The sequence below is a fragment of the Mesoplodon bidens genome, assembly GCF_964165515.1.
Source record: "Mesoplodon bidens genome assembly, chromosome: 1".
NCBI classification, from domain to species: Eukaryota; Metazoa; Chordata; class Mammalia; order Artiodactyla; family Ziphiidae; genus Mesoplodon; species Mesoplodon bidens.
Window position 1 is genome coordinate 201549106 of NC_138176.1, and position 17408 is coordinate 201566513.

At 35.4% G+C, this 17408-nt stretch overlaps 1 protein-coding gene across 4 annotated transcripts in view; it reads right to left on the reverse strand.

Annotated features, from left to right (window-relative positions):
* MARCHF1 (membrane associated ring-CH-type finger 1) overlaps positions 1-17408 on the reverse strand; it is a gene marked incomplete at its 5' end in the record, with an annotated part of 458172 nt that overhangs the window by 183244 nt on the left and 257520 nt on the right. The window lies entirely within an intron of this gene.

Sequence of the window (17408 nt, forward strand, 5' to 3'; positions counted from 1 at the left end):
ATTAAAAAAAATTAAAGGTAATTTAAAATTTTAAAACATTTAATCATTTAAATTAAAAATATTGAGAAATTATTTTAAAATTTAAAACTTCAAAATAAGTTTTAAAAAATTATACCTCAGTTCTTGCCTCTTAAGGAATTTCCAATTTCAGAGGAAAGAAGCATGAAAGAAAGCTTTTGAATAGATACATTTTTTTAAAAGTCATACAACTGTAAAGTAGAATGGGTCCTTGAAGAGTGGCACTACCTCATTCAAAGCCTGGAGGCCTTCTGCTGCCTGTAAGCAGGGCCAGTCCAGGGCCTTATGGCCAGAGCTGGTGGGAAATTGACCTGACAAATCAGAATGTGTGGTACATATACCAAGAGATCACAGCACACCTTTCCTGCTGTGGAAAAAGTGTTGGAAGAGCTTGTTCTGGAAACCAAAAGTTTGTGAAGGATCTGTATTTAGCACTTTAGGATTCTTTTTAAAAAACATTTCTGAGCATTTGGACTCAACACTGCAATGAATCTGAGTAGACAACTACAGTGCATCTTGACAGGGGTCATTTTTTTTTTCTTTTTTTTTTTTTTTTTGCGGTACACAGGCCTCTTACTGCTGTGGCCTCTCCCGTTGCGGAGCACAGGCTCCAGACGCGCAGGTTCAGCAGCCATGGCTCACGGGCCCAGCCGCTCCACGGCATGTGGGATCCTCCCGGACCGGGGCACGAACCCGTGTCCCCTGCATTGGCAGGCGGACTCTCAACCACTGTGCCACCAGGGAAGCCCCGACAGGGGTCATTTTTGAGAACGAAGCTGTTATAACAACCTGTGGGTCTGAAATTGTCCTGTGATGACTGCTCGAGACAGTTTCAGAAACACAGGGTAAATGTGTTATTGTGGAAACACAGTAGCTGCATTAACTGCAAGTTGTCAGTGTCTGGCACAGGCTTGCAGACATTTCAGCTGAACAGCACTTTTTCTTTTACATGCAACATCCATCTCATCCAACCACGGATGTCACGGTGGAGCACGTAATTACAGACCGAGATGAGTCACAACTGTACGATTAGTTACACCTCGTAACAGCCCCGTGATCCAGCTGGAGATTAATGTGTGTGTTCCCTGAAGACATTTTTCCTTGATTAGCTTCCTCTGGTGATGGAGAGAGGTACTTTTCTACTGACATTTCAACTCCTCTTCTAGAGACAAGAAAACAAAACCAATCCATCTTTCCTTCTCAGTGAAATTGAGGATTTTGACACAGTATTGTATAGAACAAAGGTCAATGATACAACAGGTTTTGAGAAGAGTTTGGTTGTCCTGGCTGTTTTACTATGTTTTCTATTTTTACATGATATTTGAGAACATGATCAAGGAACTAGAATTGAAAACTCTTCAGCAAGAACCAAGAAGTACTATTTATACAAGAAATTGATCTGGCATCAGATTACTTAATTTTTCCAACCAAACGGGACTTTGTCGTGTTTTGAGATTAAAAACAAGGAGGGCCATGGCCTTCCATAACTGTGAATGAGTTCAGTGTGAGGTCGTAATAAGCAGATAATTCCCATATGCTTCAGCCTCCCCCAGTCTACTGGGAGGAGGCCTCTGCTTTATTATTTCATACTTCAAGAGACCTTTTACATTGAAATCAGTTAGCTCTATTTCCTCTTAATACAAGGTTAGGCATTGAAGGAAATAAACAAGCTTAGGCAAAGGCTAACTTTTTGCAGTGGCTAAGGTCTCTTGTTATTTCCATTCCAGTTAACACATGGGAACAGAGAGGTTACCCTATTGCTGCAACGGCGGTGATATAAAATGTGGTTTTGACTTGAACTAGACCTGCGCACCCGTGGCACTAATTCTAGCAGGAGTGTACTTGAGATCCCAGACCTCCAAATTCCTCACTGTGAAATGGGCAGATAATATATTGGGATTGGATCAAATGAGTTATAGATGAAAACATTTTAGAGATTACAAGTTTATAATATTTCCATTATTATTCACAGGTAGAGGAAACACCCAAAGAGCCCCCTCAAAAATCATGACAATCATCACAGGTTACTAGACCCATAATTTTAACATAAACACCTCTCTATCCTGCAACTCTACCTCTACTGTGGATTAGATTCTGGCATACAAAATTCAAGGATGGAAAATCAAATTTCTCTCTACCAAAGGGGATTAAGGAAGTCTGGTCTGCCTTGCTTTTGAAGCAAAGCTCCACAAGCACTTTCCCTCTTGGAATACTTCCAAAGCAATCTGTTCAATCTGCTACTAATTAATTAAATGGCTTGTCCCATTACTATTGCAATGACATATTCTTCTTTGTAGATTAGCCAAATATGGTTGCCATACCTCATTATGATCAGTTTAAATTCTTTACCTTAGATTAAATAGAAGCTGTCTCAGAATCTAACATAACTTACTGGTACCCAAATTATAGTGACCTTGTAGGTCACTAAAAGCTGAAACCAACAAGAGTTCCAGACAAGTCCACACGAAAATTATGGGATCTTCAAGCAATAATGTTGATGAGCTATTTTAGTAGATCAATCTTAGCAGATTGTTCACAGCATGCAGAGGGAGAGACTTCTAGTTTCATAAGCATGTTTAAATCTTTTCAAAATTTCCAATTTTTGGTTTGATATGAATGTATCTGATATTGTTAGTTTTGTTTTGTGATTATTATTAATATAATAATTGCTTTTCAAATTTGACCTTACTAAACATGGTTGGATTTTTATTACCAGCAGGAGAAAATGATTACCAAATGAGGAAATCATTACTAAATTGTTTTAATATATTTAATATTGTAATCTAAGGAAAGTGACATAGTTCCTTTAAAAGGGGATGCTCTGTGTTAAAGAATGCATAATGCAGTGGACTTGTATTTATCTAGAGGAGTACTCTGTATAACCATCGATCAGAAGACGGCAGTAAGGAAGCTTGAAGGAGGGTTTTATTTGTTTGTTTGTTTTTTATTTTTTATGTAAACTAAAGGGAAAAACAAATTATTTCTGACTTCAGAAATCAGAATAAGACAATCTCACACAGACCACTGCTATGATGCTATTCTGTAGTTTTCCTCCTTTGTCCTCTGCCCACCCCCTTTCACCCCAGGCTAAAACTCAAGATATTTGAAAGGAGAAAAAAAAATGAGGCAATTTTGAGGGTCATCTGAAAAATTCTAAGTAGACCATGAAACTATTTCTGTGAGAATTAAAGAATTAAAACTTGAAATAGAAGAAAAGTCTTTGAAAGCAATGTGGTTTGTAAACAAAAAATAAATGACACAGAGGAACTGAATAATATAATAAAACTCAATTAATAGATGTATTAAAAATCTCATGTCCTTTAAATTAAAAATACTTTAAAAATTTATGTGGCTTCAAATACCTCAACAAAAATCTTCAAGTAGAGATTTTATACCTCAACAAAAATCTTCAAGTAGAGATTTTATTTTATTTCTCTTCAAGTAGAGAGTATAAAAGGTACTTCTTTTGATATTGAGTCAGTAAAATTAGAGATAAAAATTTGAAATGTTACTAATAAATCTTGATCACCTCAAAACTAACACATTTTAAGATAATGCTTGGTCCAAAGAAATAACCAACTGGAAAATTACAGACAGAAACTCTGGAAAATGTTATACTAAGACCTATGTAACACAACAAAAGCTATATCCAGATAAAAATTTATGACTGTAAAGGCCTTTGTTATTAAAGAACACAGTAACAAAAAAATGCAGTAAAATGAAATAATAAAATATAAAAGCTAAAACTCATTAAATGGATATAAATAAGGAGGATAAAGAAATATTTCTTAAAGCAGGTTTTTGAAAATAATTACAAAATAGATGAATTTCCTATAAGACTTATTAAGGAGAACAGAAATATGTAAGAAATAAGAAAGGATAATCAAGGACACAGAAAAGATTAGAAAAATTATACGAGAATGCTCCATGTAATGGTATTACAACAAATTTGAACACCTAGAGGAAATGAATCACATTCTAGCAAAATAAAAGTTGTCAGAATTTATTCAAGAAGAGGAAAATTTGAATAGATAATTAACAAAGAAGAGATTGGGTAAGGAAATAAGTCTATATGCCCTGCAAAGAATAAGGGCATGATGATTTCACAATTGAGTTGTATCTTACTTTTAAAGAACACATAATTCTAATTTTATTTACAGTATTCTTGACCATAGGAACATAAACTTCCTTAATCCATATTATTAATTCTGCATAAATTAATCTCCAAATGTGTTAAGACAGTATCCAAAAAGATATAAAGAGGGAAAAGAAAAGTATGCTCTGGTCTTACTTTGGACTACAGACACAAAAATTCTTTTAAAACATTAGCATATATCTAATAGTAGTATGTATCTTTGATACACCAGCAGTGTACCAAAAAATGCTGAAGGAATAAAATAAATAGGATTTATTCCTGATACTTCCTTATCAGGAAATCGATCAACAATTCAGTAGATTAATACATCAAAAGTGAAAAACTATGATCTTATAGTTAAGATGTTTAATAAACCTCAACAGTGTTACTAGAATGTAAGCTCTTAGTAAAATAAAAATTGAAGGAAATCTTTAAAAGTGATAAAGACAATATCCTAAAAACCATTACCAAATATTATTCTAAATGGTAAAATACTAGAACTATGTTAATTAAAGAAATTCTATTAGGGCTGCTAGCTCTTGCTATTATTATTCAACTTAAGAGTTTCTAACAAATTTAACAACAAGAAAATGAAATATGTGATAGAAAAAATTATTGAAAAAGAAGCAATAAACCAATTTTCTCTGATTGATGATATGATATTATAGAAATACCAACTGCCTCTAGTTATAAAAGAAAACTGCAGTAAATGAGACTTTAGTACAATGGCTAGATACAGGATACGTATATCATGGCAGAGTCTACTAAATTTCCTAAAACCCCACTATCCCTTCTTCTGTCCTAAGAAAATAGTAATTAGGTATACATCATCCCAGTCACATTACATGTCCCAAGCTTCCTTCCAGTTACAGGTTGCCTATGGCCAAATTCCCTCCAGTGAGATGGGGACAGAGCTAACAAGGGTCAGTTTCCTGCTTGTCCCGTAAATCTAAACTTTCCTCCGTACTCCTTTCTACTGCTCTGTGCTAGGATGGTGTCTATCAGAGCAAGCCAGGAAGCACGTATTAAAGATGGTAGAGCTGAATTCCCCTGAGTTCCTGAATGACCACACAGTGAAAAGCCATGTGCCAATTTGGAACACACACTCTAAACCATCACCAGAGAGAAATTAACTTGTATTTCTTTGGGGCCACCACATTTCTGGATTTATTTATATAGCAGTTTAGTCTACCCTAATGGAAATACTGCAAAATCAATAGCTTTCTCTCTTCTAGTTTTAAATATCCAGAAATGTAAAAATAAAAACCAAATCTATAAAACATTTAAGAATAAATTTAACAAGGAAATCATAAAGTCTTATTAAAAATATAAAGTATAATATCTTAGGAGTATAAATCATGATCTGAACAAATTCTTTGATGGCAAGAATATTTCATAAAGTATAAATCCTCTACAAATTGCCATATAAATAGAATGTGGTTCCAGTGAAATCTCCAAGGGGGTTTATTTCTTCTTTTTGGAAGTAGAAAGATAAAATGATCTTAAAGAACATATATAGAAAAAGAAATGCCTGAGAATATCCAAAAAATAATGAAAAAAAGGACATCTCCTTGTGCTAGGCACTGCCCACATTAAGTCACTGTGATTAAGTCAATATGGTATTGGCATAAGAATTAATTAAAAGTCAGTAAAATGCAGAATAAGAAATCCAAAAATAGGCATGAGAATTTCACATTTACAAAAACAGTATTCAAGTTAATATTGAAAGGATAGTTGATATAATAAATGCTTCTGGACAACTGGCTATCCATGTGAAAGAAAAAGTGAAACCTGTATCAAATAATATATACGGTCAGACTCCATATAAAACAAAGTCTAAAATGTAAAAAATAAAGTTTTAAAAATAAGCCTATATTATAAATGCAGTCTTGGAGTGAGGGAGATCTATATAACTAATAAAGGAACCAGAAGCTGTAAGTTGTTTTTGGTTAGATTATATTGGAAAAAATACAAAAATGAAAGTGAATAAACAAACAATTGAGTTAGAAAAAAGTACAACACAGAAAACTGATAAAGTTCAATTTCTATAATAGTCCAAGAGGTTTTGTCTAGTCACAAAAAATGGTAACAGAAAGAATCCCAATAGAAAAAAAATCAAGCAAAAGACAGGAATAGAAATGTACAAAAAAGGACTACAGGTTGTTATTAACTGTATGACAACATACTTAAAATCACAAGCAGTCAGGAGAATGCAAATTAAAGTAACAAGACATTGCTTTAACCCATTATGCTGGAAAAATGGAAAAGAGTGATAGCCTCTATTTCTGGTGGGGATAAGAAGAAAGATTTCTCTCAAAAATTGCTAGCAGGAGTGTGAATTTTTGCAGTATCATTTAAAAAAAACATCTGGCAACATCTGTTAAAATTTTAAGTATCATTTTATGCAGTAATCTCACTCCTGGGAATCTATTCCAGAGAAATAAAATCACTGGTACAAAAGGATATGTAAATAAGGACACAATACAGCTCTATTCTTAACTGACAAAAAAATCTTGACAATAAAGATGTGCCAGTTGTTAATTTAATGTCTGGAACCTTTAAACCCACCCTCCTAAATTCTACTCTGAAGCTGGGACTCTGCGAAGTCACCCAGCTCCCCCTGAAGAAGGACACTGCAGGGAAACTGGAAGCTTGGGAAAAGAAAACAGGATTTGCTTCCTGTTGGCTTCTTATCTGCTTCTTGTGTTCGAGCATTAGTCTAGGAACGATTCTTAACCACGGCAGCAGCAGTTCCTTCCTGCAGCCACAGCTGAGCCTGTGCAGCTTTTCTCACACCTGCAGACACAGGTTTTAGACACCAGCACCCACCAGCTGGCTCCCTCCTCAGAAGTCTGAGTTTCAGTTCCATGGGGCCCCTCTTCCAACCTTTTAATAATTCCAATTTCTTTCCTCTGTTCACCCAGACCTAGGGGGGATGACTGCTTCCTGCAATTCCAATTTGTAATATCTTGCTCTTCTGTTTTTCTTTTTTTTTCCCCCTTCTCTCTTACTTAGTGATCGTTTACAGCCAGGCAATAAATCTTTACAATAAATTCTCTGTGATAAAACAAAAAGACTGTTTTCTCTCTCCTGACTAGAACCTAACAGAGTAAACAGTGCTCATCAGTAGAGAAATGATTAAGTAAGTTATAGTGGAGCCACACCTTGGAATATTATACAGTAATGAAAAAGGATGAATTGGCTCTCTGCCATTTGACCTAAAGGGATTTCCACCAAATAAGACTGAGTGTGAAAAGTAAAATGGGAAGTGGTATAATAGGACTATTTGTAAAACATATAAGGGCAGACCCTCTGTAAGTGTCTCTGTGTGCACACATTTGTGTGTAGACATGCACCATTACCCGGCTATGTGAAGCTGGAAAAAGTTACAGAAAGATATGCATGCATTTCTGGGGGTGCGGATGGGAGGGCAGATGGAGGAGATAAGGTAAAAAAGTCCTTACAAAGCAAAAGAGCATGTGGAAATTGTTTATGTAAAATTATATATGGATGTGATGCACACACAGAAATTATAATCACATATGAAGTTAGGCAGATGGTAATATATATGATATGTTATCAAGGTAAGAAAGAGTTAAAGAACAATGTGTAGAGGGTAATTTCATTTCTTTAAAAACTAGTATATAGAACCTTTCTACATAAAAGTAGTGTCCACACTTCTGAAAGAAAGACTGTCTCCTGATGAGGGACTTGGCATTCTGGACAAGTTAGTGCTTGTGATTCCTAGCATGCGAACAGAAGGAGATGAGTTTTTTAAAAAGTTTGCACACTCCAGTGTTTCAAACCAAGTCTTATTTGGATGGAAAGAAAACTAAGATAGAAAAGTGATTATTGGCTAAGTTACCAGAGCACCAGGGAAAAGACTGTGAGGGTTTAATTCCCACATCTTTACAGTTATGAAAAGACAGAGAATAAGGGGCACAGAATGGCTGCTAAATGCAGGAAGTGATGGCTTCAGTTCAGGGGCTTGTGTGAAAGGTGGTTACTACTTTTTTTTTTTTTGTAATTACTTCTTTTTTAATTGAAGTATAGTTGATGTACAATATTATATATTACAGGTGTACAATATAGTAATTCACAATTTTTAAAAGTTATATTCTATTTATAGTTATTATAAAATATTGGATATATTCCCCATGTTGAACAATATATCTTTGTAGCTTATTTTATACCAATTACTTTGTATCTCTTAATCCCCTACCCCTATCTTGCCCTTCCCCTCACACTTCCCCTCAGTGGTAAGCACTAGTTTGTTCTCTATATCTGTGAGTCTGCTTCTTTTTTTGTTATATTCACTAGTTTGTTGTATTTTTAGATTCCACATGTAAGTGATGTCATACAGTATTTTTACATTATATAAAGTCAGATCAGAATAAGCTCTTAGCGTACAGCAGTTGAACTCATAAAACTGAAATGTAAGCAATTCTGCTCATTCCCACAATTCTGTCCTATATGACTATGTTCACATTAAAAGTGGGAAGCTCACCAACCTCAAGTATTCTAAGAATATACACGTAATTGACAAAACTTCTCAGATTTCGTATTGACCCGCATATAAAATCCCCTTTGGTCATACTCTTTCTTTCATAATAATATTCCTACTCCACGTTGCCAAAAGGAAAATCTGCCATCATTTAAGTTTCCTTAAAGTTTTTAAAAAACATTCTTTATTAATTATTCATTCCTTATTAATTAATTGACTATTTTCCTTATAATTAGTTAACATTTCACTGACTTCTAGGCTTTTCTTCCTGCCTTGGAATTTCAGACTTTCAGTAATAAAGACTTCATGTGTTCATTTGCGTTGCAAATGTATTTGCAGGCTTGCTTGATAACTCGTACTTGTCCCTTGGGATCCACGCCCCACTCTCCACCCTGCTCCGTGCCCAGAAGGTACACTGGCAAGAATTTCATCACAGCCTCCTTTCCTCTCTAACAGTTTCATTCCACCATTGCAGAGCCCAGTAGGAGATTGTAGGAACAGAGGATAATGAGGTCAGAAGTCTTCGTCCCCTCCCTGAGACCTACCAGAGGCTGGCTGTGTCCCTCAGCTGGAGTCAGGTGGCTCTGTCCACAAAGCCCTCTCTGTCTCTGGTCCAGAGAATACTCCTTTCTCCCTGGCTTTTCAAGCCTGTAGGTGGTAACCACCCACTGCTGCTTCCATCCAGGGGGCACTGACCTATCCCTTGTATTTTCTTATACTATGCTCACACTTGTTGTAAACAGACTCTTAATTCTCCCCTAATTATCCAATTTGGAAGTGCCATCTGTTTCTTTCTAGACCCTGATGAGAAAAGTCATCTTTAGTATTCTTTGTCTAGCCTTATTGTTATTATTATTAATAATTTTTGCTTTTTTTAGTCAAATTAAGATTTTAGAAGTTTACTCTGGAGGTACAGTCATATTTTATCAACCACTGTCTGCAGCTACTAGAAAATCTATCAAGTAGCTTTCAAGCCACTTTTGGTATAAGAGTTATATTGTTTTCTTCTATGGGTTTAATTTGAGAGTGGAGACATGTTTATAGGACAGTATACACATTAGAGACCAAGCATTTAAAATGTGTCACTTGATCAGATGCTTGCGTTAGCATTTTTCATCTTCCATTCTATTGGAAGTGCATTAAAAAAACACTCTAATGATTAAAACATCTATTTCTTAAGACATTGTCAGGGAAAATTCAGGCCAAGTTTTTTTTACTAAATTCTGGAATAGGATTAACAAATTCTGAAATCTTCATGGAGCACACACACACATATGTTTCGACAATTTTCGGGTCTGTGCAATTGTTGGCAATTCTCCCTTCTGTACTTGTGGAAAAGCCTCACTTTGTGATGTTGCTACTTCAAGCCTGTTGTCCCATTCTTGTGCCAGCCTTCCCCTATTTGTGCTCCTCAACTCTATTATGCAACTTTCTCTCTCCTTCCTCCATCAGTAATTTATAAAGAAATGTGATGAAATTTTATCCCTGGGTATGAACATTTTGGTTCTGTAAAATAGCTGAGGACACATGAGATTTCCCTAGTTGGGCAAATGGGGACAGTGACCTAGACAGGGACCAGAATACAGTCATAGAAAAGGTGATATTGCCCAGGTGTCACACCTTTCCCTCACTGTCATTTATTTATGGTCCATTTTCTTATAACATCTTTATTGGAGTATAATTGCTTTACAATGGTGTGTTAGTTTCTGCTGTATAACAAAGTGAATCAGCTATACGTATACATATATTCCTCATTATATGATAATATTGGCCCAGCAGGGAGTGTGGAGTTACAAATCTTGAGGCAACATTTTATGGGTTATTTTAGGAAAACAGCCTGAAATTCAAACTTAGTTTGCATGAATGCAAATCCCAGCATGCATGCAAGAGATCACAGCCAAACTTGTTTCTAAATCTTTATAGCAGCTTTAAGACAGCCTTTCTGTCTTTATCTTTTTCTATTGCTCACCTTCCATTGCTAGAGTAATCCCTTCAGTAGTTATTTAAAAGACAAACACAAAAACCGAACTCACACTTTCGGGATTCTTGTCTACTCTTATTAGAATAATTATTAGAAAAATGAAAGAAGGTAGGAAAACAAGTGACCTCACAAGAGCCCATAGTGAAATCAAATTTAATTTTTCCACACATGCATTCTCTTGGATCCAGGAGGGGATGATTTGGAAAGGCACTGGCGAGTGATTATCTCATAGAGCATTATAATTAACAAAGAGTAAATTTACCAGGAGGGTTGGACCCAAATTCCAACTACATCACTTATGATGCCATCTTGGGCAAGTTACCGATGTATTCGCAACTTCTGCTGACACAGTGCAGCCTGCCAATAAGGACACAGTCCTCCCAGGGTGGTTGTGAGAATTAAATTGGAGCATGGGATCATGTGTTCAGCATGGTACATTATGGGCTCAAGAAAGGGTAGCATAGTTAATCTCATATTTTATAAAAACTTTAAATCTTATTTCTCTGCAGGCTGTTATTACATTCTAGGCATACTCTGTTAAAAATAGAAGTTCTGAATCCATTTCTTGAAAATGTGGAAAAATTAGTTTTAGAAATACATTATGAAGCATTTTTTCATAAAATTCAAACTACCCCTATGGGTAGTGGTAGAGGTGAGATCCTGACTCATCCCCTTGGACAAAGCCAGTGTAGATGGGACACATGCCTCGGGCTGTCTCCTGAGTGACACTCACAAACAACAGCCTCAGTGGGGCTTGGCCACCGCTAGAAAAGGATCAACAAGTCAGCACACTGTGGTGGACAACTCTGAGGAGATGGGAAGAAACGATGATGGCTACCCAGTAAGACAGCAAATAGTAGATATATAGTAAGACAGTAATGATAATGAATAAGCATAAGAAGGATTTTGCAGTCAGGTGGTCCTGGTTCAAATTCTAGGTTAGTCCACCTCTCAGTCGTTGTGTGACCTTGGCCCCGTCACTTTCCTTTTCAGTGCCTCATGCTATTCTCTCACTGGGTTTTCATGGTTAGAAGCACAAATATCATATGATATCGCTTATATGTGGAATCTGAAAAAAGCGTACAAGTGAACTTATCTGCAAAACAGAAATAGAGTCACAGATGTAGAAAACAAACTTATGGTTACCAGGGGATAAGGCGGGGAGGGATAAATTGGGGGACTGGGGTTGACCTATACACACTACTATATATAAAAGAGATAACTAATAAGGACCTACTGTACAGCACAGGGAACTCTACTCAGTACTCTGTAATGGCCTATATGGGAAAAGAATCTAAAAAAGAGTGGATATATGTATATGTATAACTGATTCACTTTGCTGTATAGCAGAAACTAACACAACATTGTAAATCAACTATACTCCAATAAAAATTTTTAAAAAAAGAAATAGCAATATTATATGCACCGGACTGAGTAAGATTTCTGGCACATGTTTCAATAAAAAGTGATAGAACTGGCTTGAGCCTTTCAAGTTTCAGGACCCCCTGATTTTCCGCCAGACACATAAAAGCTATCCCAGATAAACATAGAATATAAGTAAAAATTTGCTTGCTATGCAGACTCCACTCGTATAGAAATCCCCTAGCTACCAATTCTGTTACTGTCCTCAAACTTCTTTTACTTAAAAAAAGACTCATTGTACATAAATAGCAATTACAAATAAAATTGATTTGGGGGTAAGTTTATCTATTATTCTACTATCCTGATAAAGTGTTTCTCAAGGGAAGGGATTATATTTCCATTATACTTTTATTCTCTTTAAATCTGATCAAATACCTGTGTGAAACATCATCAATGTTTAATAAATGAGATAGAACTACTATTAATTCTCTATGTTTCAGAGAGATATTAGCATAGGTATTCTTGAGAATACTAGACAGCAAGCATAGGATGCTAATATATATATATTTCATTCATGAATAATAAAATATGCCTATTTTCTGCATTTATAATGAAAAAATTAAAACCCATACCTATTTGTAAAATGTGGCTAAATTATAAAGCCACAAATATCAAGTAATATTGGATTTGTTTTGATCACAGTGTATTATATTTTGGATATCACATACAATATTATCAACTCCTTCATGTGGTAACATTATTTATGAAAGTTTTGTAGCAGTGCTGGATTAATCAGAAGTAATCATACTTTGACCTAGGATGGTGAGCTGAAGTTTTAAAAGAGGTAAAAAGAACAGTGGGCTGATTCTGGCTGAAAAGTATTACCTGGAATTCTGGTATTACACTGCATCTACTTTAGCTGACTCTCCCCCAGGTATTAGCTTTTATATATTTGAGATTTTCTAGGTTTATAAAGTGTTTACATGATTTCAGCCACTCAGATGTGGAAATCTGAAGGGGCTGAACTTTAATCTCAGTGGAAATCGTTCAGATCCAAGACACGAACATATATGCAAGAAGGGAACATGAATTAATGACTATTTATTAAAGACATTTTAATTTCTTATAATAGAAATAATCTCTAGGGATAAAATATAATAAAATCAGGGCTGGTATATCTGCTGAAAATTCTCTACTTCAATATGAGTAGTTCAAAAGGCATTAAGACCTTTGACCATAAGCAGATTCAAAACAATTAATGAATTTCAACCACACTCTATGGGATCAATAAAAAATCAACACTTCCTAGATCTCCACTTAAAATAAGATAGTCCAGGGAACAATTCAGTTTCTGACATTTTTGAAAAGCATAAAAAAATATAAAGTTAAGAAATTTTCCCAAGAATACAGTAAGATAAATATGGGCTGTAATCAAAATATCTCTGGTTCAAAATAAAACAATGTTAGTGAATTATTATTCATCACCAAGAAGATTTATTTGCTTATGTAACTAGTTTTCTGCAAGTCTTTATGGAAGAACAAAATCGAACTTTTATGATGGCTCTTCACTTGTTGGCAGGTTCTAAGAAGCCTATCAAATCTAGTAAATGTGATCCAAATTAAGTAAAAACAAAAACAAGCATTCAACAGGTACAATTATTTCTCTTTAGTCCTAATTTTAAAATTTGCTTCAGAGTAGAAGATGCACAAGCTTATAACGTTTATATGTATGGAGAAATTTGCAAATTGCCTTTATAATAATAGATGAAAAGAGTCATTTCACAGCCTTCTGGATGATAATATAGATGGTTCTAAGATGCTGATTCTAGACAGAATTAAAGTCAGCTTCAAATCAGGCAATCTGCAAAACCATAAAAACCCATTATTTCTATGTATGGATATAGGGAAGCAGAAGCTTAATTTATAAACATATATATAGAACTGATCATGTTAAAGAACTGTGGACCTGCTCCCTTGGCATGTGGAGCCCCAGGGACACACTGCTCCCTGTGTTTCTGCAGTGCTGCTGACTTCCCTGATGCAGGGCACCACCATGTCTCCGATCAGTCCCCGGGTACCAGGGGGTAAATCACCCGTGGGCAGCTGGCAGCGCTGGAGTGCAGCCACGTGCAATAGAACACCACCTAAAAACCAAAGGGGCACAGAACTGCCAAAGTTTGAGTTGGCTGCTAAGAAGCAACTCCAGGTTTAGAAACTATTCAAAATCTAGAAGGATACTATCCATAGTTATTCTAAATGGACAAATTAGCAAATCTTCTCATAGACATTAATGGCTTCTCCTTAGTAGTATAAATTTCTTGAGTTAATAATATGTTAATTTATAGTGTCTCTTGAAAAAAATAAATGTCCTGAGTGGTATAACATGATAGTTGTTGATTAATTTGTTTTATTGAGAAGTTTACATTTCAAGCATTTAAAAAATTGGTGATAAATGTAGTAGCACAAAAGAAGAAAACACAAAGTACAGTAAAAGAAAAATTTTTAAATGGGAATTTAAGTGGTAATAGTAATGCACTTTCCATTCAATAAGTGGTTTAGAAAATTAATTTCAAAATAAGTCCTCAAAATTTTCATAGTCTGTATTTGTGAGGCAGTATAGAACAGCATGTAAGGGCACAGAATCTCAAGTCGGAAATTCCAAAGCTGGAGTTCTGGCTCTATCATTTGCTGATTAGCTGTGCAATCTTAGGACACTTACTTAACCCCTCTGTGCCTGTTTCTGTAATTGTAAAAGGTAAGTAACAATGGTACTTATCATTAAATACCTTTACTGTAAGAACTAAATGGGATACTAAATATTTTAGCCTATAACAAGTTAATATCTGTTTTTCATTTTTATTAAACTATCATGTTTAGAATGACATTATTTTATATTTTTCATGGCTTCCATTGATCTAATAACGCAAAAAAATTTTTAAATGATGAGAAACATAAGTGATCACTTGGCCTTAACTTTTCACATTTCACTGCATTGTATTGCATAGAATTACACATTTTATCAAATTAATATTTTAAAAGTAACGCTGCATGAAGAACTATGCTAGCAGGAGCCATCAGAGCATTCATTACCAAAGGCCAGATCTAAGAGGAACCTTTTGAACTTTCTATTTTTACAGATGAAATAGATATGAATGAGTGAAGTAATTTACTCGAGGCCCTGGTTAACTTGTGGCACCTCGGTTTCTGCCATAAATCTAGCATTTATTCAGCTGAACTTATTCAATATTCATTATTTCATTCACTTATTCATTCAATCAACAAACACTTATTGACACAAATAATATTGGGTATCAGACACCCAGCTATAACCCTCTGTTGCTTTTTGACAATACAGTGAGTAAAACGCAAATGTAAAGGGCATAAAATAACTAACATTTATAGTGTACGTATATAAATTTTATTGATGTTAAAGAATGTTTGCTAAGTGACCTGTGGGGTTATCAACCTGAACTTCACAGAAATAGGGAATGATGAGAAGAGTTTTAAAGACAGTAAGGTCTATGTGCCCTGTAACCTTCACATAGGAAAGAGGAGACCAGGTAAAATGATTGCCATGTTTCAACTAGCTGTAATCAGCTTGCTACCTATAATAGCAATAGTGCTAAGACCTTTGGACCTGAGCACGTGAGTTTCCATTACATTAACCTCAATTGGGTGAGCCCTGGGGAATCCAATATAGTCATTTACCTCCCCGTCTTATAGCATAAAGTCATACAGCAGAAGCGACATATGTTTATGGGCTTATTTCATAAGTACATTGCTTCTCATTTCAAGTACAGACATGAAGAAAGCTGATTGTCATTCAGGATTTGCACCCACACAAGCCTAAGGGGACTGAAAGCAGCCCTGTCACATCTTCCATTAGAGATGGAGTGCCCTTTTAATAATTTCTTTACTTGTTTAACTGCTGTTTTCTTTCTTCCATATCCAAACAGCATGACAGGTACCTATTAATTGTGGTTCAGTGAGTTCTTGGCATCACACCCTCAAAAAAGTCAATTATTTTTTATTGCTTCTCCCCCTCTCAGTGCCACCTCCACCTCCATTAACCATGGTAAGTCTTTTTGCTGAATTCTTCTCCTTTTTCAAACTCCTAAAAGTTGGAGTGCCCCAGGGATTACCTCTTGAATTTCTTCTCTTCTTTATCTATACTTAACCTATTGGGCGAGCTCTTTTGGTTCTACGGGTTTAAGGATAACCAGTAGGATAAAGGCTCTGAATTCATAACTCCTTGTCTGATCTCTCCTCTGAATTTCAGACTCACCTGCCCAACTTCCTTCTCATCATCTCCAAAAACTTACTTAGCATCTCTATATAGATATATAATACGCAACTCAAATTTACTTGTCTGAATCTAAGTCATCCCTACAACGATGCAGGACAAGAACAACTCAGATAACCTAGGGCCTGCTCTAGATAATTGCACTTGAAAGGAGACACCACTGTCCACACCTTTCATGAAGCCCTTGGTGTTTAACCAAAAGAATAAATTTTAAAACTGAATTTTAATTATGTTCAGAAAAAGTAGGATAAAGCTCCCTACGGCCCAACACACCACGACACATACACAATCAATTCTCCTCATGGCAATTAAGATTATTCTTTAAAAAGCAAATCAGGCCACTCAGGAATAGGAATCCTGTTGAGCATTACTCACTGCAAGTTCTTGATTCAAGACTCAGTAAAAAGAAAACAAACGACTAAAAAAATATGTAAAGATTTGAACTCTTAACCAAAGAAGACGTACAGAGAGCAAGCAAGCACGTGAAAGATATGTAACATCATTAGTCCATCATTAGAGAAATAAAAATTAAAACCACAGTGAGCTACCACAAAAAAATAATTATTGTGGCCAAAATTTAAAAACAAAACACAAAACAACTGGCCAGTATAAGTGTTGGCAGGACATGGAGAAATGGGAGCCCTCATCCACTGTTGGTGGGAATGTATAATAGTACAAGTACTTTGGAGAATAATGTGGCAGTTTCTTAAAAAGTTAAATATACATCTACCATATGACTCAGTCATTCTACTCTTAGATGTTTTAACCCAAGAGAAATGAAAGCATATGCCCACAGAAACACTTGTACACAAATATTCATAAAAGCCTTATTTGCAATAGCAAAGAAACCTGGAAACAAACTAAATTTCCTTTAGCAGGTGGAGAAGTAAACTGTGGAATATTTATGCAATAGAATATTAGTCATCAATAAAAATGACTGAATTACTGATGTGACACAAAGTGGATGATTCTTAAAATAACTGTGCTGAGTTAAGAAGCCGGACCATCATGAAAAAATCTACAAACGGAGAGGGGGAAGATGGCGGAAGAGTAAGACGCGGAGATCACCTTCCTCCCCAGATACATCAGAAATTCATCTACACAT